General features: G+C 41.6%; 1 protein-coding gene across 2 annotated transcripts in view; it reads left to right on the top strand.

The window, feature by feature from the left end:
- Nucleotides 1–1,005: 1,005 nt before the first annotated feature.
- The window catches only part of LOC131221840 (uncharacterized), a 36,285-nt gene continuing 10,931 nt past the window's right edge, over nucleotides 1,006–26,359 (top strand). Inside the window, exon 1 of one of the 2 annotated variants that reach the window (XM_058217141.1) lies at nucleotides 1,006–1,034. The gene's annotated coding sequence lies outside the window, so the exon portion shown is untranslated. Of the gene's footprint in view, nucleotides 1,035–25,596; nucleotides 25,950–26,359 lie in introns of those variants that run through there. The other variant, XM_058217140.1, reaches the window with a different exon arrangement.

Here is a 26,359-nt window from a genome sequence, read left to right as displayed (position 1 = left end):
CTACGGTCGATCTGTTTTGACAGCTCATTTTAGGGCATGATCCCAAAAATGAAGCATGTCCATATCTAAAGTGGACCACACCACAGCAAGTGGTGATTATATACCCAGCAATAAAAAATTGTTAGGCGCCACCCAAATATTTATTTGCCATCCAACCTGTTGATAAGGCCACAAAGACCTGGATCAAGGGAAAATACAAATATCAGCTTGATCCAAAAGTTTTTTGGCCCACAAGAAATTTCTAATGGTTAATCACCAATGTTTCATGTGGTGTGGTGCGCCTTAGATTTAGATCTTCTTCATTTTGGGGATAATGCCCTAAAATGAGCTATTAAAATGGATGGACGATGTGGATGTAAGGCACATACATCAAGGTTGGCCGAAAAGACAGGGATCCACCGACCTCGGCGAAGCCTAGCCCCAGCTAGCAAAACCGGCACTCATCTGGTGATGAACATTCACAGAAATGCCAGATCCTAAGTGCATGCCAAACCATGATGCTACAGATGCCTCTACAAGAGGAGAGGCGTAGTGATGATAGAATCAGCTCCTATTCCTGAAATTTCCGGGCCATTCACAGGAAAAGGTCAAAAGAAGAAAAAGAAAAAGAAAAAGAGTCCACTAGACGAATCGTTGGGGCCCATGAGAAATTAGTGTTCTAGGACCATAACCCATCTAAGGATGGAGCCCATAATTTGAACGTCTTGGATTAGGAGCATGCATGTAACTTGTATTATTGCCGGTAGGAAGAAAAGTATCAAAGTGAATCTTTTCTTAAAGAAAGTCAGGCCCGGTCACTTATCATGTGGTCCACATGTTGTTAAAGAAGAGTCTTGGGCAAGTTCTCCTAAACACTTTCCCTTTTCTTAACATTAGGCCTGTCCCCTTGTTCTCTCAGGACACAACTGAGTGGAGCCCACCTGATTAACAGCTTGGATCTAACGCTCATGTACCAGACTTATAACTAGCTTCCGTCTCTCACTACCTGAATCACTAAGAGTCCAAGGCCTTTTGCCAACAACATTAATCTCTAGGTACGCTCTTCCCTTTCCAGAGCTTCTCATTTCTGGCTTCTTTTTTTTCTTCTTGTTCGTATTTGCTTAATTTCTTAGGACTAATAACCTAAATCTGTTTTTGATAAGTTCAAAAGCGTGTGCAAGGCAAACCAACATGCATGACGATTGCAGGAACCTCCCGTTAGTCGTTTCCCACTGTGTGGAATGTGGATGCCTGGATTAGGCTACTTATCAGGTGGGACACGATTAATGAATGGTTAGTTGGATTTATATGGTAGATCAGTTCAATGGTGGCACCCACCTGATGGATGGCTTGGATGCTGGACCCATGTAACGCATTGCACGCGTGCTTTCAACATATTCAAATAAAAACGGTTGCGGTTTGCGCTGTAGATATCCAGCCGCCAGCCATCATATACCGTTGATGCTATAAATGGTTAATGAATCATATTTTTCAAAATGACAAAACTGGTCTCATTGTCTCTATTCGATCAAGCCATTTCCTCATTCGTTCTCAATCCTCATCCTCATTTCCTCTGAATCTGTAAAAACATCAACCTAGTTCTCCTCTTCTCTGGTGTGTGTGTGTGTGTGTATACACACACTCTATCCTGTTCTCTCAGTTCCCTCGAGTAAGAAAGATTCATAGGCCGTAGGTGGACCGCACCAAACGAAAATGAGATAATGACACGCACCGTTAGATAACTCCTAGAGTCTACCCCAAGATTCACACATGTCGATAAGGCCATAGAGACCAGGACAGAGAAGACACAATATCAACGCTAGTAAAGAGATTGTCTGTCAGCAAGGCACAGGAAAATTCTGTATCATGGCTTCTCATCAGTTCATGTCATCGCCATGGCACCAGCTCACAAAATAAACCGGTTTTTCCTCAGCTTTTAACGTGTAACTTATGTGGCCCCACCATGATTTATTTCTTAGATCCACATTGTCCATTGGTTCTGGATCTGACACATAAATCATGATGTGGCCCACAAAAGTTTCACACATGAACACTTTCATTTTCTTCTCTCCATAGAATGTGTTGTACCGGACACTAAGAAACCAAATTTATTGAAGTGTGAAATTTCCATTGCCCCACAATGATGCATTTCTTAGATCCACATTGCCCATCCATTTTTTCAGATCAGTCTAAGATATGAACCTAAAAATATGGTAGATCCAAATATCAAGTGGACCACATCAAGGGACCACATCAGAGGAAACAATAGGAATTGATACCTACCATTGAAAACTGCATGGGGCCACAAAAGAGTCCAGTCAAGCTGATATTTGTGTTTTCTCTTCATTTAGCTCTATGTGACCTTACGAACAGTTTAGATGGCAAATAAATCTTACGGTTGGCCCCAGGAAGATTTCACCAGTAGTTTGTTCAATCCCCATGCTTTCTGTGGTGTGGTCCACTTGACATTTGGATGTGCCTCGTTTTTAGGCCCATGATCTACAATGATCTGGAAAATTTGATGAACACCGTGGATCCAGCACGTTAATCATTATGAGGTCCAACACAAATCATAGTGAGACCATGACAATATCCATACGTCAAAAGTTGTGTTTTGCTTCAGGCAATCTCTTTAAAAGAGAGACTCCAGTGTGTAGTGTGTTGTGTGAGCTGGTGTGACGGGCAATGACATCGACGAATGAAAAGCCACGACGCAAGAAATCCTGTAACGCAAACGATCCGCGAGCGCGACTTGATTGGGACCGAACAAGCAATTTGCGAACGACCTTGAACTTGATGGTAGGGCCACCTCAATATATGAAATGTATATCCGTGCGGTCCATCTATTTTTTCAGCTTATTTTAGAGTTTAATCTAAAAAGTGAAGAATATAGAAATAGCAGGTGGACCACATCATAGGAAACAGTAGTTGTTGGTAGCTGACCATTAAAAATTTGCTAAGGTCTACCGTAATTACTTTTTACCATTGAAATCTTCCTAGGGCTCACCGTGATGTCCATTTTCCATCCAACCTGATCATAAGGTCACATGGACCTATGTGAAGGGGAAACATAAATATCAGCTTAATCAATGGCTGTCGTATTTTCAGAGATAAGAGAGACTCATAGGCATGGCTGGAAGAGATGTTTCTGTTGTCCGAAAAGGAGAAGAGGCTATCACAGGGCCAGAGAACTTCCCCGCTGAAGTAGAGCGTGCCGGGGAAGAGCTCTTGCAATGCTTGAGGAATCCGAAGATCAGAGTCATTTGTGTCAGGGGGTTTAAAGGTATTGGAAGATGGAGGATCGTGGAGTATGCAGCTCGAAAGTTGAAGGGATCTGATCTCTTCGACGTGCAGATAATGGTGAAGCTACCGAAAGAGGATTGGAGTCCTCGGAACGTGCAGAGGGAAATTGCAAAGCACTTGGTGATAAAGGAAGGTGACGATGAAGACGATGATCTTAAAAAGGATGTACAGATGGAAGTCTCGTTTGAAATCGATAAATCGCTCAAGGGACAGAGGTTCTTCTTAATACTAGGAGATGCGACCCGACGCATTTATTTAGACGATGTGGGGGTTCCAAATATTAGAAATACAAAGACGGTTTCATATGACTCAAAGGTTGTATACGTTAGCTCCGACAGGTTGGAATCGGAGGAGACCATTGAATTTCAAGACTTGTCCATAGATGTGTTACTGGAGGAGGCTGTCGCTGTCGCTTCTTCTCCCACCATCGCTGCCTGTTTCACTCCCCATCTTGTCCTTGAATGCTTCTTCTACCTCCTATTATTCCCAAGGAAGGTTCGAATAATATCATCCTTTGCCAGGGTTGAAGTGGGACTGCTGACAAGGCATTTGACGCAGGGATGAACATGACGAGGATAACTACTCCGAATCATGAACGTGACGAGGATAACTACTCCGAATCCACGGAGCTTCTCTGGACTCCTCACAGAGACTTCTCGAATCCACGAGGAAAGAAAGCAGAAAATAGAAATAAATTCTAATAAATTCGAAATTGATTAACTGATAAATAAAAACGAGTTCACAACCTTTTAAATAAGGGTACCAAGCAATGGGAAAGAAATTAGAATCAAACTACAACTCAAACTCCTAGAATCTGCGACTTACTATAAATAGTAAACTTACTATTTATAGACGGTCGTGACGTCTAATAGTGCGCAAGGTTTTCGGCCAAAAATAGTAAGTGTCCTATTTGGCTTCACCAAACCGTTCTCCTAATTATTCTAAGCTCTTTTCACATTGGGCGCAACTCCTAAAGCCTAATGGATGGAGGGTTATAATCAAACTAAAACTTACTATTTATAGTAAAAACAAAATTAAAACAGGGAAACGACCGTCGATCCAGGGGTTTTTCACAATTCTGGACTGCATAACCCGACATCGCGGGGTTGGTTGGCTTCAGTAGCTCATTCTACCCCAAAATCATATATTTTACGTCAGATAACTCATTCCGGATTGCAAGATACGCCCGATTTAAGGTTCGATGGTCTGGATCACTTCTGTCGTCGACCGGGCCTTTTCTGATCCATCTTGGCCATGTAACTGTCCGCGACCCGCTCTATATCAATCTCCTCCACTTCAAAAGAACTCGTCCTTGAGTTCTCGTCATGTTCTGATTCATGATACTCGGTTAGGTCCGCGACATTGAAAGTCCGTGAGATTGCCATGTCATTTGGGAGATCAACAACATAAGCGTTGTCATTGATCTTTTGGATAATTGGTACCGGTCCAATCTTCTTATTTTTTAACTTGTTGTACGTCCCGGTCTGAAATCTCTCTTTGCGCAGATGGACCATAACGTGGTCGCCCACCTCGAACACTTTTTGTCGCCGATGCTTGTCCGCTTGTTCCTTGTACTTCTCGTTCGAGGTATGTAGCTTGGTCTGCACTTCTGCATGGATGCCCATGATCTTGTCTGTCATATGTTCTGCTGCAATGCTCGTGCCTAGGTGTTTGGGCAGAGGGACCAAGTCAAGTGTGTGGCGAGGCACTTGTCCATAGATAATCTGGAACGGTGATCTCCCTGTCGACCGGTTCACCATATAGTTGAATGCAAACTCTGCTTGAGATAAGGCCAAATCCCACTGCTTCGGTTTTTCTTCTGAAATACAGCGAAGGAGGTTTCCCAACGTGCGATTCACAAATTCGGTCTACCCATCAGTCTGTGGGTGGTAAACACTGCTGAATTGAAGTCGTGTATCGAATCGATTCCATAAAGTCTGCCAAAAGTGGCTAATGAACTTCGTGTCACGATAGGAAGTAATGGTCTTGGGGACCCCGTGTAGCCGTACGACCTCCCTGAAAAATAGATTCGCCACGTGTGTTGTATCGAGGGTCTTCTTGCATGGGATAAAGTGCGCCATCTTAGAGAAACGATCTACCACCACGAACACCGAATCCATGCCGCATTGTGTTCATGGGAGACCAAGCACGAAGTCCATTGATAAATCCTCCCAAGGACCGTTAGGCATAGGTAACGGGGTGTAGAGGCCCGTATTCTGAGATTGCCCCTTGGAGGTCTGACAAACATGGCAACGTTGTACGGATTTTCCTACATCGCCTACTAATTGCGGCCAGTAATACCGCTCTTCCACAAGAGCTCGCGTCTTGTCTCGCCCTAGGTGTCCACCGAGGCCACCTCCATATAGCTCCTAAATAATCTGCTCCCTCAGAGAACTTTGGGGGATGCACAATCGATTCCCTTTGAAGAGAAAATCGTCTTGTATATGAAGGTCACTGGGGTGACCTTTTTGGCACTTCATCCAAGAATCTTTGAAGTCCTCATCCTCGGCATACAGCTCCTTGAGACAGTTGAAGCCGACCATCTCGTTGTTCATCGTAACAAGTAGTGATGCACGACGGCTAAGTGCATCAGCCACCTTGTTCTGCTACCCTGACTTGTGCTTCAGAACAAACGTGAATTCCTGTAAAAATGCAACCCATCTAGCATGCACACGATTCACGTTAGTCTGACTATTAATAAACTTTAATGCTTTATGGTCAGTGTACAAAACAAACTCTCTTTGAATCAGATAATGCCGCCAATGTCGCAGTGCTTGAATAACTGCGTACAACTCAAGCTTATAAGTCGACCACTTCTTTCAGGCTTCGCTGAGCTTCTCGCTGTAGAAGGCTACCAGCCTGCCTTCCTGTAACAATACTCCTCCCATTCCAACGTATGAAGCATCACACTTAACCTCAAACAATTTGTCGAAATTAGGAAGTACCAAAACCGGTGTTGTAAACAAACGATGCTTGATCTCATGAAAGCTCTTGTCATCTTTATCGGTCCACTGGAACAGTCCTTTTTTCATGCAATCTGTTATAGGCGTGGCTATGGTACTAAAAGCTTGCACAAATCGACGATGGAAAGTCGCCAACCCATGAAAACTTCTCACCTCATGAATGTTTGTCGAGATCGGCCATTCCTTAATAGCTCGCACCTTTTCATCGTCAACACAAATGCATGTAGACGTTATAACAAATCCTAGAAACAACAGGCTGTCAATTAAAAAACTACACTTCTTCAAGTTGATGTACAACTTGTTAATTTGTAGGACCTGCAGCACCTGTTTAAGATGCTGTCTATGTTCTGCCTCATCCTGGCTATATATCAATATGTCATCAAAATATACTACCACAAATCGGCCAGTGAACGGTTTTAGAACTTGATTCATCAAACGCATAAAAGTACTTGGTGCGTTCGATAGGCCGAAGGGCATGACCAGCCACTCATATAGCCCTTCCTTGGTCTTGAATGCCGTTTTCCACTCATCGCCGGGTCGAATACGAATCTGATGGTACCCGCTCCTTAGATCTAGTTTAGAGAACACCTTGGCCCCTTCTAACATATCGAGCATGTCGTCCAACCGTGGTATTGGGAACTGATATTTGATGGTAATTTTGTTGATTATCTCGCTGTCGACACACATGCGCCAGCTTCCATCTCTTTTTGGCATTAATAAGCTGGTACGGCACATGGGCTAATGCTCTCTCTCAAGAGACACTTACGGATCAATTCCTCCACTTGCCCCTCAAGTATCTCACTCCTTCGGATTCATCCGATAATGAGGGCGGTTGGGCAGGCTAGCTCCAGGGACAAGGTCTATGTGATGTTGGATGTCCCTCATGGGGGGTAATCCATCAGGTAAATCCTCGGGGCAGACTTCTTTGAATTCATTTAGCAACAGTCTTAAACTTAAAGGGATGTTTGAGGGTTTCTCTTCCTTGTCCTTCACCACTACAGCGTATACCTCGCCGGTTTCCTTGGATTCCTCCATAAAATCCTGAATGGTTAAGAGGGAACTCTCCTCCACTTTAGAGGCTTCAGGGTGATTCTCTGGTGCCATAAGGGCAATGATTATTTTTCGACTATCCTTGACGAATACGTAAACATTATCTCGTCCCCTATGGGTCGCATCACGGTCCGACTGCCAAGGTCGACCGTGTAACATATGACAAGCTTCCTATCAACCACGTCACAAAGTATTTAATCCTTATAATTTTTGCCAATTGAAAACGAGATAGTGCATTGTTCAGATACATTGGTCTCATTCACCGTTTTTATCCAGCCGATTGAGTACGGGGAAAGATGTTTCATCGTTGGTAGCCGCAACTTGTCCACCATCACTCTTGAGACGATGTTCTCACTACTACCACTGTCTATGATCACATTACAGACCTTTCCATTGACGGTGCACCGAGTACGAAATATATTGTGTCTTGTGGATGTAATTCCTTTCGTGGGGCATATAGTAATCGCCTCACAACTAGAAATTTTCCACGATCCTCGCCTATCATTTCATCGCCACCAGCTATTTCTTCAGTGATTTGTTCATGTTCATCAAAGCGATGGTCTTCTTCTACGGCCTCATCTTCAGTGCCCCCTCCGTTTATAGTCAAGTGTGTTGCGGGACGTTGAGGACAAGTGTTTGATAAGTGGCTTGGTTGACCACAGCGGTAACAATTGTTCGACCTTTGCCGAGCATAATAATTTAGAATCCTACTCGGATCCGCTGTTGTGGGTGCTGCACGTTAAGGTCTGGATGAGCCACTCCCCATATCACGGTTTGCGGTTGTAGGAAGTTGAGGTACTAGGTCTTTTCCTCGTGGCAGCACTGAATCCTGCGTGGGACCCGTCATGGGGGATCGAGTTGAAGGATATGGACGAGCAGGAGCTCTTGCAAGTTGTGTTTCTGCCCTACCCGCCAATTGAACTGCTTCATCCACGGTCCTGACTGGCTACATCTGAACTCGGTCCTAAATTGTCTGTTGCAAACCACCTATAAATCGTGCCACCTTCTGTACTCAGATTCTGACAGATCGTTTCGTGTAGTCAGCCATTGGAATTCTTCAGTGTAATCTGTGACTGTTCGATTTCTTTGTCTACAATTTTGATATTGCTGGAATAATATCTGCTCATAATCACTGGGGAGAAATTGAGATCGAAGAAGACGTCTCATCCGTGGCCATGATGAGATGGGCGCCTTGTTCTGGCAGGCTCGTGAGAGTTGTAATTGTTCCTACCATGCAGAAGCACTAGATTTTAATTTAAACGCTACCAATTTTACCCTTTTATGATCTGACACGTCCATGTAATCAAAATATCTCTGTACTTCGGCTAGCTAATCGAGAAAATCTTCTATACGCAATAAACCGTTAAAACTAGGAAATTCAGCCTTACCTCAATAGTCTCTTTCAGCATGATCTAGATGATCACCTTCATGGATTGGTCGTCAAGCAAAACCCTCATTAAGGTCCTCGTCGCTAGAACTTGAATCATCTGGTGTAGCCCTACGGTTTGCCACTGGTAGCGCTCTTCGAAAATCAGTGTTGCGTCGTACAGCAACCATAGGTGGTGGAGCCACCATGGGAGGAGGATCAACCAAAGGTGGTGGAGCACCGCCTAGGGCCTGGGGCGAGAGTAGCGCATCCGCAAGACGGTCGAGAGTTGCCTGCAACCCTTGCATGGTCAACTGACTCTCCCGGTGAAAAGCTTCCATTCTTTCCGAAAGATAACAGATCCCTGGATCACCGTCCACAAGATTTTGATTTATACCTTCATTGTTTTCCATCAGCCCGAAGGGAATCCTCACTTTGATACCAATTGACGCAAGGATGAACGTGATGAGGATAACTACTTCAAATCCACGGAGCTTCTCTGGACTCCTCATAGAGACTTCTCGAATCCACGAGGAAAGAAAGCAGAAAATAGAAATAAACTCTAATAAATTCGAAATTGGTTAATTGATGAATAAAAATGAGTTCACAACCCTTTAAATAGGGGTACCAAGCAATGGGAAAGAAATTAGAATCAAACTACAACTCAAACTCCTAGAATCCGCGACTTACTATAAATAGTAAACTTACTATTTATAGACGGTCGTGACGTCTACTAGTGCGCAAGGTTTTCGGCCAAAAATAGTAAGTGTCCTATTTGGCTTCACCAAACCGTTCTCCTAATTATTCTAAGCTCTTTTCACGTTGGGCACAACTCCTGAAGCCTGACGGATGGAGAGTTATAATCAAACTAAAACTTACTATTCATAGTAAAAATAAAATTAAAATAGGGAAACGACCGTCGATCCAAGGGTTTTTCGCAATTCCGGGCTGCGCAACCTGGCGTAGCAGGGTTGGTTGGCTTCAGTAGCTCGTTCTACCCCAAAATCATATATTTTACGTCAGATAACTCATTCCGGATTGCAAGATATGCCCGATTTAAGGTTCGATAGTCTGGATCACTTCTGTCGTCGACCGGGCCTTTTCTGATCCATCTTGGCCATATAACTGTCCGCGACCCGCTCTACATCAGCATTTCATTGCAGAGGGAATTATGGTTATCAGAGAGGTATTTGAAGAAGAAGAGGATTTGACGACATTAGAGAAAAAGGTGGATACTCTGCTTATAGAGCTCATGGCTCGTTCCATGGTACAGCAAGTGGATGCTGATATGGTCATGTCGAGTAACAGAATAGCTTCAACTCATGGCAAATTCTGGATCCATGATTATTCCCTACCGACAGAGAACATTGGCGAGTGGGAAGAAATTCAGAGGATGGCGATATGGTATCTAGGACGGAGTGATCACCTACCTCTTACTCTTAAATTCCCCAAACTCTCCACTCTACTGCTCGAAGGAACCAATAGTCGTCCTACCCTTCCAAACAACTTCGTCTTCGAGCAAATGCAAGGCCTTCGGGTCCTCGTCCTCTCTAGGTTAGAAATCAGATTTCTGCCCCTCTCCATCTCCTCCTTGCACAATTTCAGATTCTTGTCTATTTATAGATGTGAAGTTTTAGAGCCTGAGTCTCTCCTCTCTTCCTTGCAAGCTTTGGACAAACTCGAGTTCCTTCAATTTGAACGTACTCCTCTGAAATCGATACCAGATGAGTGCCTTCAGCACAAGAACAACCTTCGATCTCTCCATCTCTCTAACACAGAGACCAGATCTCTTCCTTCCTCTTTTCCACAGCTGCACAACCTCCAACAACTCTCAATAACAAGTTCCTCATCTCTAACGGAAATTGCAGACGCTTTGTTTGAGCGTTTGTCACGGCTTCGGGTTCTCAACTTAGCTGGTGATAACAATCTAAAATCTCTACCATCTTCTCTCTCCAAACTGGTCAATCTTTGGTAACTCATATTAACAGGATGTTTTTCCTTGAAGATTGAGTTGCTGCCTCATCTACGAAATTTCTCCAAACTTGAGGTGCTTGACATTGGCTTTTGTGACTCCATCGAAGACATAGAAGAGGTTTCTTCTTCTATTGGGGCGGTCTTGCCAAACCTCCGAAGGCTTGACATATCTGAAATTTATGTCATTAAGCAAGTCATCCTAAAAGGTTGCAGAAGCTTAGAATCCTTACGCTGTTGGAAGTCCAAGCCAAAACCAGTGCATCTTCCCTGTCCGTTAGATTCTCAAAGCGTTGGAGGAAGCTTCCAGCAACCTGTTGCTTTCCTCCATGCGACTGTTCGGTTGATGATGCAAGATATTTTAATATTTTATTTTGGTTTTTTTTACTGTAGTAAAGACCATGCCCCTGTAATTTAAAAGGGCATTTGTGTCTTTTCACATTGGCGGGAAAAGTCTATGTTAGGAAGCTCTTAGAGTCCGTTCGTAACCAAGTTAGAGAGCTTGTAAGCTACAGTAAAAAAAAAAAAAAAAAGAATAAAAAAAAGAAGAAAGTTTCTTCTTCTTTCACGTGTCCAGTGAGTTAGATTCTTAGGCTTTTGTAAAGCCGGTAAAGTTCTGGCTAATACTGCCATCAAACCGGTATCAGAGCTAGTTCTTCTCGGATTCAAGGCTAGCGGTTTCAGCATTCACAATCTCTAGCTCTCTAGATAGCAACAAGGTGTTCTTGTTCATTTTATCAAGTGATTTCGTAGCAAGACTGTTTCAAGGTTCGTTCGGGCTTCTTTCTCTGTTGCAATCTGTTTCTTTGATGCATGCAGGCCTTTCTTCGAAGAAGTGACTGCCTTTCTTTCTCCGAAATCATGAGCGGCAATCTCGGTTTTTTTTTAGATCTCCAACAGCTCCCTTATAGGTATCAGTGATTGGAGGAAGTCTGTAGGAAGTCTGTTGTCTCATCTCAGTCAGAATCAGGATGAGCTTTTTCTATCCCAGTTAAGAGTCCTGTTAGGTGCATTCTTCTTGTGTTTTTTTTAAAAGAAAAATCTGTTCGAAACAAAAATCGGATTTCAGCATTTTTGTCAGCAAAAATCAGATTTCAAAAAAAAAAAAAAAATTAAAAAAAAAAAAAAATCAGATTTCAAAAGTTTTTCTAGCTAAAAAATCTTTTTTCTATTTCATCTCTCTCTCCCTTCATTTAAAAAATAATAATAATACTAATAATAAATTAAAAAAAATTTTAAAAAAAATCAGTCATTCCTTCTTAAAAAATAGAAAAGATGGCCAACACAATCCAGCCGCAAGTTCCTAAGTTGTTAAAGGACAACTATGAAATATGGTGCATCCAAATGAAGGCGTTGTTCGAGTCGCAAAAACTATGTGAGATCGTCACTGATGGGAATGTAGAACCCACTATGGAGGAAGAAGCTACCTTCACCAATGAAGAAAAGACTGCTCTCAAAAATCAAAGGAAGAAAGACAACAAAGCTTTGTTCCTCCTCTATCAAGGGTTGGATGAATCAACCTATAAAAAGATTGCCGAAGCAACATCAAGCAAGCAAGCTTGAGATACTCTTGGCACCATCTTCAAGGGTGTTGATCGAGTGAAGCGGGTTCGCCTTCAAATACTAAGAGTCGAGTTCGAAGCGGCGCACATGAAAGAAGGTGAAAGTATCTCTGATTACTTCTTACACCTAATTATTATTATTAACAATTTAAAAAGAAATGGTGAAAAAGTTGAAGACATACGTGTCATTGAAAAGACACTGCGATCTCTCACAACCAAGTTTGAGCACATGGTTGTGGCGATTGAAGAATCAAAGGAGCTTGAAAAACTGTCCATTGAAGAACTAATAGGATTGTTGCAAGTCCATGAGCAACGAATGCAAAAGAATGCTGGTTCAACGCTTGAACATGCCTTAGAGTTTAAGTTGACTCTAAAAGAATAAAAGAATGGCCATACACAACAAGGCGGCCATGATACTAGCAATCATGCAAGAGGCAGAGGGCATAGATATCATTTAAGCCATCAACAAAATCAACAAAAGTTTACCAGTTTCTGTGGAAAAGGAAATGGTAAAGACTGATTCATACGTGGTCGTGGAAACACAAAGAACGTTCAATGCCACAATTGCAAGAAATTTGGCCATTATGCCTCTGAGTGTTGGAGTAAAGTGGATTAAGATGATCCAACTATGCTGAAGCATCACATCATGAACAAGAAGACTCTACACTTCTCCTCGCACAAGAAAAAGCATCCGAACGGCCAGATGTGTAGTATCTCGACATGGGTGCAAGCAACACATGAGTAGCAACAAAGAACTGTTCGTGGAACTCAAAGAAGGAGTTCGTGGCGATGTGAGTTTTGGCGACTCATCAAAGGTACCCGTAATAGGCAAAGGAAAAGTTAAAATCTATCAGAAGAATGGTGAGCCAAATTACATATCTAATGTGTATTACGTACCAAACATGAAAAATAATATCCTCAGTATTGGCCAACTCCTTGAGAAGGGGTATGTCATACACATGGATAACTATTCTCTCTCTATAAGAGATGCTCATAGGAGACTTATGGCTTAAAGTCTAAATGGCGAAGAATCGCTTGTTTCCGCTCCATATTAACACAAAGGCTGAGAAGTGTTTCTATGGACTTGTGAAGAATGCTTCACGGAGATGGCATTTTCGCTTTAGGCATCTCCATTTCAGTGGTCTCAAACTCTTATCCGCATCAAGCATGGTGCATGACTTGCCGGCTATTGAAGCTTCAAAACATGTGTATGAGGCGTGCACACTCAGCAAGCAACAAAAGAACTCCTTCCTAAGTGGAGTGTCCAGAAGAGCAAAAGAACCACTTTAGTTGGTTCACACTGATAGTTGCAGACCACTTGAAACACCTTTTCTTGGAGGTAATAAATGCTTTATTACCTTCATTGATGATTTCAGCAGAAAACTTTGGGTGTATTACATTAAAAAAAAATCTTCAGCTTTCACTATCCTTAAAATGTTCAAAGCTCGTGTCGAAGTTAAAAGTGATCACAAAATTAAAGTACTCAGATTTGACAGAGGTGGAGAGTACACCTCAGATGTATTTCGAGATTTTTATAGGAAATAAAGCATCAAGTAACAATACATTACAGCCTACACGCCACAACAAAATGAAATTTCGGAATAGAAGAACTGCACCATCCTCGACATGATGTGGACCATGCTGAAGGTGAAAGGCATGCTAAAAAGCTTCTAGGCAGAGGCAGTTGCATGTATTGCCTACCTGCTCAATCGGTGTCCAACCAAGAGCATCAGAAACATGACACCACATGAGGCATGGAGTGGCTACAAACCGAGCATGGCGCACCCAAGGATCTTTGGGTGTGTCGCCTACACTCAAGTTCCAGAAGTAAGAAGAAGGAAGCTTGATGATCGTAGCGAAAAATGGATCTTTATCGGCTACAGTGAAGCATCTAAAGCCTACAAGCTCTACAATCCACTAACCAATAAAGTAGCGGTGAGTAGAGATGTGGTTTTTAGTGAAGAAGAAGCTTGGAAATGGAACGATGAAGAATCGACCAAAGATATTCTAGTCTAAACAAAAGAACGTGAAGAAAGGCATGACCGTCAAGAATGAATGCCCACAACACCTTCTTCGGCCACATCATCAGTTCACAGAAATCCAGGAGTACATTCCATCACTCCTGAAAGCATTCCATCAAGTCAAAATTCGGTCAGCTCGTGCTCACCCATGACACCTATAAAAATGAAAAGCTTAAGCGACATCTATGAGCAAACTGAAGAGGTTAATCTTTTCTGTCTGTATGCAGATCATGAGTCTCTGACGTTTCAGGAAGCCATAAAAGAAGAATGTTGGAGAATCGCCATGAAAGAAGAAATTTATGCCAATGAGAAAAATAACACATGGGAGCTGACTAAGCTTCCTAATGACCAGAAAACTATTGGCATCAAATGGGTGTACAAGATCAAGCGAAATGCTGATGGTGAGATCAATCGCTACAAGGCAAGGCTCGTAGCAAAGGGCTACAAACAGAAGTACAGGGTGGACTATGAAGAAGTCTTCACTCCTGTTGTTCGCCTTGACACTGTGAGGATGATTATATCCCTTGCAGCCCATCACAGGTGGATGATCTACCAACTGAAGTGAAATCTGCATTCCTGAATAAAATTCTGAAAGAAGAGATCTATGTTGACCAATTTAAAGGCTTTGTTATGCAAAGCGAGGAACACGAGGTGTATCGACTAAAGAAAGTCCTTTATAGGTTGAAGCAAGCTCTACGTGCTTGGAATGCACACATCGACAACTATCTTTAAAAGAACGGCTTCGCCTAATGTCCATATGAGCATGCAATTTACATTAAGAAGAATGCTCATGGTGATATGCTTATAGCATGCCTATATGTAGATGATTTGTTGTTTACAGGAAACAGCCGACCGATGTTTGATGAATTCAAGAATGCCATGTTTAAGGAGTTCGAGATGATCGACGGAGGTCTAATGTCCTTTTTTCTGGGCATTGAAGTAAAGCAACAATATGGTGACATCTATATATCTCAGAAGAAGTATGTCAAGGAATTGCTTGAAAAGTTCAAGATGGCTAATTGTAATGCCGTAAGCACGCCTGTAGCAACGGGCTTAAAATTAACAAAGGACGGAGAAGGAAGAAGCGTTAACTTAACTATGTTCAAGAGTCTGATTGGAAGCCTAAGGTACCTCACAATCACAAGGCCGGATATCGTCTATAGTGTTGGGCTTCTAAGTAGGTACATGGAAGCACCAAAAGAATCACACTGGCTATCCGCAAAAAAGAATCCTTAGATACGTCAAAGGAACAATGGAATTCGGTATATTTTATCCATACAATGATGAAGCAATACTGTATGGATACTCAGACAGTGATTGGGGAGATGACCAAGATGAAAGAAAAGACACCACTAGCTATGTATTCTATCTCGGAACGACTGCTTTCACATGGAATTCGAAGAAGCAGAGTGTAGTCGCCTTATCCACATGTGAAGCAGAGTACGTGGCAGCATCATCCACTGTCTGTGAGGAAATTTGGCCGAGAAACCTACTAAAGGAGCTGAAGCATCCGCAAGAAGGATCCACAGTTATATATGTGGATAACAAGTCGGCAATCGAACTAGCCAAAAATCCAGTGCAGCATGGAAGAAGCAAATACATTGCTACCCGATATTATTTTCTAAGAGATCACATGAAGCAGAAAATGATAAAATTAGAGTATTGTCATACTACAGAATAGGTAGCAGATATTTTCACAAAGGTATTACTGACAGATACATTTAAACGACTAAGAACGATGCTCAGAATGAAGCCGGTTTTGGTTTGAAAGGGAGTGTTGGAAGTCCTAACCAAAACCAGTGCATCTTCCCTGTCCATTAGATTCTCAAAGCGTTGGAGGAAGCTTCTAGCAACCTGTTGCTTTCCTCCATGCGACTGTTCAGTTCTTGTTGCAAGATATTTTAATATTTTATTTTGATTTTTGTTACTGTAGTAAATACCATGCCCCTATAGTGTAATTTAAAAGGGCATTTGTGTCTTTTCACATCGGTGGGAAAAGTCTATATAAGGAAGCTCTTAGAGTCCGTTTGTAACCAAATCAGAGAGCTTGTAAGCTACAGTAAAAGAAAAAAAAAAAAGAAAAAGAAGAAGAAGAAGAAAAGTTTCTTCTTCTTTCACGTGTCCAGTGAGTTAGGGCCTGTTTGTTAACACTGAATTTTTGCATTTAACGCGGAATTTTGAAATATTCCGTGTTTAGTGGTGTTTGTTAATGCGTCGTTAACGCGGAAGAAGGAAAGCGCCAAGTGGTATTTCACTGAATTCTTTCCGTGATAGGAGTATGGCTTAATGGTGAATGTGGAATGCGCTCCGTGAATTTTTTATTAAAGAAATTTTTTTATTTATAAAATTATCCCCTTTTAAGCTAATACGGCAATGGTTTCTCTTTAAATTGTTCGCGCATTACAAAACCAACTTTCAACCTCTGAAATTTCTTTATACCCAACCATGATTTATATGTTTAATCCACACTGTCTATCAACTTTTTCATATCATTTAAAGTGTGAGCCAAAAAAAGAGACAGGTCCAAGGATTAACTGGACCACAAGGTGGGGATTGAACGTCCACCATTAAAAACTTCTTAGGAGTTGGAGAAGTTTCGGATCAAGTTGATATTTGTGATTTCACTTCATCCACATCTACATGACCTAATGAATAGGTTGATTGGTAAAAATAAAAAATAAAAAATCATAGTGGCCCTTAAAGGTTTCAATGATGGATGTCATTATCACTGTAGCATCCTTTGGGGTGGTTCACTGGAGTTGTGGACCTGCTTAATCTTTAGTATTATATATTAAAATAATATGAGAAAAATGAAGAACGGCTTAGATAAAATACTTACATCATGGTGGGCCCCACAGAGCCTGCCCCGACGGTCATCCGACCGGGCACGGTAGGACGCAGTCTGCGTTGGAAGTGGATGGGTGAGGATGGGATTGCCATTGAAGTGACGTCACCAAGTTCTGTGGGCCCCACCATAATGTATGCTTTGTATCCATGCCATCCGTCCATTTAGAGAGATCATTTTAGTATAAGATCTAAAGAATGAATTACATCCAAAGATCCAGTGGACCCCACTATACAAAACAGTGGAGAGAGTGACGCCACCATTAAAAACTTCTAAAGGCCACAAAAGTTTTCGATCAAGCTGATGTTTGTGTTTTCCCTTCTTTAATGCTTTTTAAACTTTTGAATAGGTTGGATTTCGAAAAAACATTATGGTGGACCTTAAGAAGGTTTCAACGGTGGACATCAATCTTCCCATTGTTTTCTGTGGTGGGGTCCACTAAAGCTTTGGATCTCCCTCATTCTCAGGGTCATGAATTAAAATAATATCTCCAAATGAATGGACGTTGTGGATACAACACATACATCATAGTGGGGTCCACAAAACTTGGTGACGCAGCTTCAGTAGCGAGTCTCGTCGGTATCTAATCCGTGCCCATCTACACCAGCTATATAGCTGGATACGGAAACGGATTTGCTACTCCCCTGCCACCATCCCGGTTGGTGGTGGTCGGTGCTATGTGGCACCCATGATGCATGTGTTTCATCCATTCCATTCATCTATTTTTACGTTTCTCATTTTATGTCTTTATCTCAAAAATAAGAGGGATATAAATCTCAGGTGGACCACACCACAGGAAAACAATAGTGATTGGATATCCACCATTAAAATCCTCCTAGGCCCCACTGTACTGTTTATTTAACATCCAATATGTTGATTAGGTCATACATTCCCAGATGACGTAAAATAAAAATAAAAATCAGCTTGATCCAAAACTTTTATGGCCCCCAGAAGGTTTTCAATGGGCAAAGCTTATTCAACATTGTTTCCTATAATGTGGTCCACTTGAGATTGGGATATACCTCATTTTTTGTCTCATATATAACATGATCTGGAAAAATATATGGACAGCATGGATGAAACACATACATCATGGTGAGGCCCATAGAGCACTGACCATCAGCCATTAGCATGGATGAAACACTTACATCATGGTGGGGCCCATAGAGCACTGACCATCAGCCATTGGCGGGTGGCAGCGAGACTAGCCAAGAGGTTTTCCGTGTGGTACACCGGGCGCGGATTGGATGGACGCGGATTTCCTGGGAAAGCGAAGTTCCTGCGCAATGATGCTGGGTGGGGCCCACCACCATGTTTTTAGGAAATATATTCCATTCATTTGTTTTGCAAGCTAATTTTAGTACAAGCGACAAAAAATGAGGTGGATCCAAGACTCGAGTGGGCCACACGAGAGGAAACAGTAGCTATATAACGTTGATGATCATTGAGCTCTAAGTTGCACGAACGGTTTAAAGGAGATCAAAGTTGGCGGGAAATCTGCATCAAGTGTAAAACATTTCCAAACAGGAGATGGGGGCAAATGTGTCAAATTAACATATTTCAGACATTTCATATGTTTGTTAACAAATAGATTATTTCAAATTCAGTACTTAATTTTCAAACTTCAGCTATAATTATCAAACAAGTTTTTTGACTTCGGATTTCAGATTCACGCTTCAGATTTCAGATTCAGCTTCAGATTTCAGATTTAGGCTTTAGACTTCAGATTTAACAAACGGGGCCTTAGATTGGTAGGCTTTGTAAAGCCAAGTTCTGGCTAATACTGCCATCATACGCTTGTCTAATCTTACAAGACTTGATGTGCTTGATCTTTCAGGCACTCAACTCCAACAGTTGCCTGAAGGTATCAGCACAGCATCTCATTTAAGGCGTCTGGACATGCTCCACATGAATCGCATTAGTAAGATCGACTGGGATGACTTGAGTACTGAGCTGAAAGAGTTCAACTTGAATCACTGTGGAACCTCTATTTTACCAAAGGATGATGAAAATCCTAGAGACAAAGGTGGGCCTCAAATGAGGATAAGTAATTACAAGCTTTTACAGTCCTTAAAACCATCTTCACAATTTTTGAGAGCAAAATGCTTCTCTCGATTCCCTATCCGCATCTCTCCTTACCTAGAAGAAGAGGAAAAGGTATCCATCTCCATGGGAGGAAGTCCATATACAAGGACATCAATTTGAAGGCCCAAAAATGTAATTTACCTCTTCCTTCAGGCCATTTCGACAGGCATCTGGATATACAAGGAGGTGAGAGATGCACAAATGATATTCAGGGGGTTCTCAGTCGTACAGAATTACTCACATTGTGGGACAATGCCTTCATCCGTGATCATGGCGATGTTGAAATGCATGAACTGAGAGAATGTCAACTGAAGAGCTGCGAGCAGATGGAGATATTCTTTGGTGGTAAGAATCAATGTTTTGAATGCTTGGAGAAAATATGGATATCTGATCTTGCAAGCATGAGGAGAGTATGTGATGGCATGGGTTGGATCATAAGCCTCCCACTCCTGAAGCACATATATCTGGAGCACTGTCTGAGACTCGTCAATTTCGCATCCTCAGGTGTAAGCTTGTTGAGCTTGGAAAAGCTGGAGATCAGATTTTGCAATAGAATAGAGTCACTGTTTCAAGGGGATGTAGTTGTGGGCCGCTCTCTCCAACGGCTGCACACAGTGCATCTGTGGGAGCTACCGAAGCTGGAGAGAATTTGCAGCAGCAGGTATTTGCCGGCATTGAAGAAGCTAACAGTGAGGGGATATGGGAAGCTGAAGGAGCTTCCGCTTCGAGCCGGCCCCAACAATGATATAAGGGGTGGTGGTGGTGTTCAGGTGGGAGGTGAAATGGCATGGTGGGAGAATCTCAGGTGGGAAGATGAGAGTATCAAACACGACATCCACTTCATAGAGTGGCGTCCTCTTACAAGGCGCTGAAGTTTCTCAATCTTTATTTGGTGGTGTAATGGACGGTCTCGATTGTCCCTGTATTTGGAATTTTTCTTTTCTTTTTTCTTTTTTTGTGTGCGCGTGCCTGCTTGGTTTTCCTTCTTTTTGTGTGTGAATGTGTGTATTTAGTTGGCCCACAGAGATGATGGATTGGATGATTTGATTGCTGGTGACGGTATTAATATGTACCTTCTACTAATCTTGGTAGTTCACAATATGATTGTCTTCGTTTACGAATAAAAACATCATGGGCTTACTAGATAAGTGGGCTAACCTGATTTCTTTTGCCTGAGCATGTGATGAATGGCCATGATATTAGATAGATGCCATTGTAGCTCGTGTTGCTTCTTTGGCTCTCTCCTCTTTCAATGTCTTTACCTAGCCTTCAGTTAAACAACTAAATTAGTGTTTGATACCAATCAGACTTAAATTAGCCAAATTTCATGGCCCCAGTCTAAACATGGGAAAGAAGAGTATCTCATCATGCATGTGAAGCGGTTCCATCGGCATCATTGAAAGACACGCCCAAGTTTAACTAAGCAAGTCACGCAAGTGCTTTCCTTAAGACACCGTACACAGAGAAATAAATGAGGAAAAATCTACATAGACTGTCATAACATAAACGGCCTGATTTTTAAAATGAGGTTCTTCAGGGAACACGGGCTTGTTTTATGCATTTTATATCGGAAACTGATTGGCAACTCCCCTGCCACCAGCCAATGGCTGATGGTCGGTGCTCTGTGGGCCCCACCATGATGTATGTGTTTCATCCATGCCGTCCATCAATTTTTTTGATCACTTTATGGTAAAGGACAAAATATGAGCTATATCCCAATCTCAAGTGGACCACATTACAGGAAACAGTGTTGAATGAGCATCAACCATTAAGAACCTTTTGCCGGGCGCAAAAGTTTTGGATCAACTTGATATTTGTTTCTTCCCTTCATTTGAGCCTATATGACCTAATCAATAGATTGGATATCTAATTACTATTGTTTTCGTATAGTGTGATTCATCGGAGCTATATATCGCTCTCATTTTTAGGTCGAGCCCTAAAATGATATTTAAAAATAGATAAACGGAATGGATGAAACACATACATATATGGGGCCACAAAGCACCGACCATCAGCCAACGGGCTGGTGGCGGGGGAGTAGCCAGTCCGTTTCCAGTCAATTGGAAGAAAATCGAAAAAGCAAAAAGAAACAGAAACAAAAACAAAACCCAAAAAACAAAAAGCAAAAATGAGGTGCCCCCGGTCACTGTTTGTAACACATCATCTCTCCATGATTTGGGCAGTTTGGATTGAATTACCTACATGCCACGTGTACAGTGGCCATCGGAAGGGATTAGCTGTGCCACTGTTGTCGGAAGCTGTGTGGGGCCACAGAGATGCCCATGGCAAATCCACTCCGTCCATCAATTTTGCAATACCAAAATAGTACAGGATTCTAATAATCAAGAAGATCCAAAACTCAGGTATGCCACACAAAACAAGACACTGGGAATGGAAACTTCCACCGTTGAAACCTTCCTAGAGCTGACCATAATGTTTATATGCCATCCTGATAGAAAACTTCTGTCGCTCCCCACAAAGCTTCCAATGACAGAGGTTCAATCCATGTCATTTGGTTTGGTATGGCCCACATGAGCTTTGGATCCGTCTGATTTTTAGACTGTCTTCTTAGTATTGCAAAACTGATGAATGGAATGGAAGCACGCTGTGACCCTGTAGATCTTCCAACGAGAGTGGCATAGAGATATTCCCGTGCCCCTGGTAATCTGTTTCCGTGATAAGCGTATCATTCTCTATCCTAAGCACCAACTCTCAAAAAGCGGAAGAAGATACGCAGAGCACTCTGCTTTCGCTTTTTTACTACCGGGGACCACAGTTCCACAATCTAGACCGTTGATTTTATATGACACCCTGTAAATGAGCTTTGACCTAAAGCAATGACACATTGCTTTCCTTTTGCTATAAAAATCATGGAGAGAAGATTACGGCTGTGAGTATGTATATAGATTATTATACATGCGTAGGGATTATTATACTCTTTCAGAGTATCCATCTTCTAAAGTGACGTTCTTTTGCCTTATCTCACACAAACGCCGTGTCTGTTTTTCTGTCGGTCAGTGAAAAGAAAAGAGAGCCACTTTTGACCGATAATCAGGTACGCAGATTTGATAGGCCATCAACGGGCTGGACTTGAAGTTGGCTTCGGTTCAAATTTAACTGTTTGGGCTAGGCCTGATGGGCTGAGCCTATTCAAAATTTTAATTTCGCTTGGCCCCAGCTTTGCTCATGGACAGTTCGAGGATTAGTCCCTGAATTTCATGTAAACATTATAGTGGGCGTATAAAAAAAATAAAGGTGGACATGATTCGTCATGCACCCTTGACTCAAAGACTTTAGATTCGAGTGTGGGTAGTTTCCTTACCCTACAGTTCATAGGAGCATCTCAGAGAGCTAGCACTACTCTTTATGCATGTGTGAGTGTGTGAAAAGCTCACATGGGAGCACATTCTTATAGGACCTCGTGAGTACTTTTTGACAAGTGATATAGGCACACAATCAGAATGGTCCATGTGATGAATCACATCATGAAAGTCACAGGTTCAAAAGTTTAGTGGACCATAGCAAAGTGAGACGAAATTCCCTTCCCTGATTTACCTCTCACTTTGCTATGGCCCATGAGATTTTTAGATTGAGCTAACTTTTGGGCCCCAAAGGTTTATCGAGGTGACTTATCTAATGGAAATATGGACTAATATATACCCATATCATGTGTCAAAAAGTGTTCATGAGGTCCTATGAGAATGGGTTCAATGTTAGCATTTCTTGCACTCCAACTGAAACCAGCTAGATGGTTTTTTTTAGCTAGGTCCAAAATTGATACGCTTGATCCCATCCGAATTTCTCAACGGGTCTTAAAATTTTGGATCTTGCCTGTTTTAACCCAACTAGGTCCATCTGGTATATTTGCAGGTCCAAGTAACGGTTGACAGCCCTAACTCATGATAGCACCAACATTCCCTTTATTTTTTCTGGTAGTGTAGATTCAGTACATAACATTTTACATGGTTTTTAAATAACAACTGTAACCATGTAAAGGATAAAATAATTATATATTTAAGCCCTTAACTCTCTTTCTAGTCGGATTAGATGATTTGTGTATCCATGGATCTGGGTCCAATTGAAAACCTCAATTGGAACGAAAGTGGAAAGGAGCTACAAGATCATGGACTCGAGTAACATGCATGGATGCCTAGGATGTCATGTCTCTATTGCACCCTGGCACAAATAGTAAGGTGTACAGCGGATTGCGTCTTACCCTGCCAGGAGGTCCTGGTTGGGTCTCTCTGGGCCACCGTGATGTATATGTATTTTATCTACACCTTCCGTCCATTTTAACATAATCGTTTTAAGGCATGAATCGGAAATGGAGGCAGATCCAAGCATCATGTGTGCCACACCACAGCAGCAGTGGTGATAATGATGCCATTGTTGAAACCTTTTCAGGATCCATTGTTATGTTTATTTGCCATTAAACCTGATGATTCGGGCTCAAAGACATAGATGAAGGGAAAACACAAATGATCATCTTGATCCAGAACTCTTGCAGCCCTTTAAAAGTTTTTAATGGTGTGCATTCAATCGCCACTGTTTCCTGTGGTGAACGTGAGATTTGGATTTGCCTCTTTTTTAGGTTCATGTTTTAAAAAAAAAAGTTGAAAAATGGATAGACGGTGTAGATAAGTGACCCCACAGATGTCAGTGTACATTGCTGCGTTATTCTCTGGCGTGAGTGATGTCTAGCTTTCTTTGATACAATTAGATGGACCACCACTTACCATTCAATTAGTGCATAAGTACAATTGTAACACCTTGTACTTTTAATCCTCAGGTATTACTGACCGTCGATGTTCAAATTTAGAATAAATTTGATCATTTGACCAATTAAAATCTATGAAATAGACAAAATTTATTGGTGTGGCCTACCTAAACTTTAGAGTTCAGTCTGATCCCTGGTCAGATGTCTTAATTGCATTTTAGAAACAAGTGGTCGGAATGGATTTCACAAGGGATAATCGTGGGCCCTACTTTTATATGACCAGTACACCAATAACTTTGCACTCACTATGCACCGGATCATAATTCCAGTCAAATTGGGCCAAATGACGAAGGTTTCTTCATTCTTTTTTTCTTTTTTTTTTCGTTCTCTTGAGCGTCAGTCCCAATAGGTTAAATCCACCGTGAAGAATATATAATGCAAAAACAAGGCATAAAGAAACAGAACGCATCTCCACCATAGAAAAACATGAATAACAATCCATTTGATCCAAAGCAATATTTCCACCAAATGAATGGTTCATCGGATTTTTCTAAGATATCATAAAAACGGATACAGAGCTAACAATGCGTTGGTCGGACTGTAAATTATCAGGCCATCTAAACTCCTGGAAAAAAAAGTGCAAAAAGAATAAAGAATAAAGAAGAAGAATAATAAGCTCCCGTCCCTTGCTTTCCTTTGCTTTCCCTTTATCAGATAGGAAGGACGCTGCTTTAGCAGAGAAAGAAAAGAAATCAGATGCCTTACTTGGGATGAGATGAAGAGAGAATAATATGTTGCATGAGATTATAACCATCCAAATGAATGGACAAAGTTCCTAGGCCAAAACATTCACATCATGGCCCAGCTTTTTAGTCAGTTGCTAGAACTCTAAATATATTAATCTACAATCCTAACCTGAAGGTAGTAGATATTTTAGATAGAGATATTTGTATGAACAAAAGGATAGATATATACAGATTTTTAGAAATTGCATGTCACTTACTCACGTGATCCCTTTATAAGGATAGAAATTGCATGTCACTATGCAGTGTTTAAAAAAAAAAATTTAAAAAAAAAAAAAAAATGACTGAAAGGAGGGAGCACATAGCCTATATCAATATATGATAAAATAATCAAATACACCCTCCAAAGGGGATGGTGACTTGACCCGTCCATCCACTTAATTTGCTAGATCATTTTAGAGCATGAGCCCGAAAATGAAGCATATCCATATCTGAAGTGGATCATTTCATATGGAGTAGTGATGATTGACCTTTAAAAGCTCTTATGGGCAACATAAGTTTTGGATCAGGCTAATATTTCTTTTTGCCCATTCATCTAGGTTTGTGTGACCTCATCAGACAATTTGGATGGAAAATAAACATTATGGTGGGCCTAGGAAGTTTTTAATGGTAGAGAATTCAATCACAACTATTTCCTATAGTATGCTCCACGTGAGATTTGGATTTACTTTATCTTTTGGCCATGCCCTAAAATGATAGGGAAAAACAGATAAATGTAATGGATATAGAATAGATATATTAAGGTGAGCCCCATAGTAAAGGCCCCACCTTGTTCCGAGAGGTGGGGGCCACGTTTACTTGACTGAAAACTTCTGGCCATTTACAGGAAAAAATAAAAGGTACTCAAATGGGCCATAAGGTACACAAGAAAATCTTGCTATGGAACTAGTACCCATCTAAAAGTGGGGCCCATTATTTGGACGTCTTGAATTGCAAACATGTATGCAACGTACCCTATGGCTGGTAGCAATAAAAACATCAAAGAGACTCTTTTCTTAAAGAAAGGGGCGGTGCTCATCAGGTGGACCCCATGTTATTAAAGAAGAGTCCTGGACAAGTTTTTTTTTTTTTTTTTTGCTTTTGCTTTTTCTTTTTCTTTTTTCTTTTTAAACCTTTCCCATTCTACATGCCCGGTTTTCATCTTTGGACAGTTCTGAGTGGGGCCACCTGATGGACAGCTTGGATCTCAAGCTCATGTGCTAGCCAGCTATATATAACTAGCTTCCGTCTTGCTATCTGAATCACTAGACTCCAAGGCCCTTTGCCAACAAGCCTAAGCTCTGGGTAAGCTCTTTCCCTTTCTTAGGTTTCCCATTTTTCTCAATTTTTTCATTCTTATTCGTCTTTGCTTCCAACTAACATTGTCAGGATCAATAATCTCAAACTGTTTTTGCTATGGTCAAAAGCATGTTTACGGCAAACCCATGTGCATGACGATTGCTGGAGCTTCACATTAATTGTTTTCCCACTGTGTAGAATGTGGATGCCCTGGCCAGGCTAATTATCAGGTGAGCCAAGATTAATGAAACAAATGAACAGTGAGAAAATCAGTTTCTAGTATATCTTGGCAACATAATCTGCTGACCAGCTGGATTTCTATGGTGGCAGCAACCTGATGGATGGTTTGGATCCTGCACCCATGTGACACAATGAGACATGAAGTGGTGTATAAAAGTGCTGCTTTTATACTAGCA

Source organism: Magnolia sinica, chromosome 12 (assembly GCF_029962835.1).
Source record: "Magnolia sinica isolate HGM2019 chromosome 12, MsV1, whole genome shotgun sequence".
NCBI lineage: Eukaryota > Viridiplantae > Streptophyta > Magnoliopsida > Magnoliales > Magnoliaceae > Magnolia > Magnolia sinica.
This window is presented reverse-complemented; position numbering and strand designations above follow the sequence as displayed.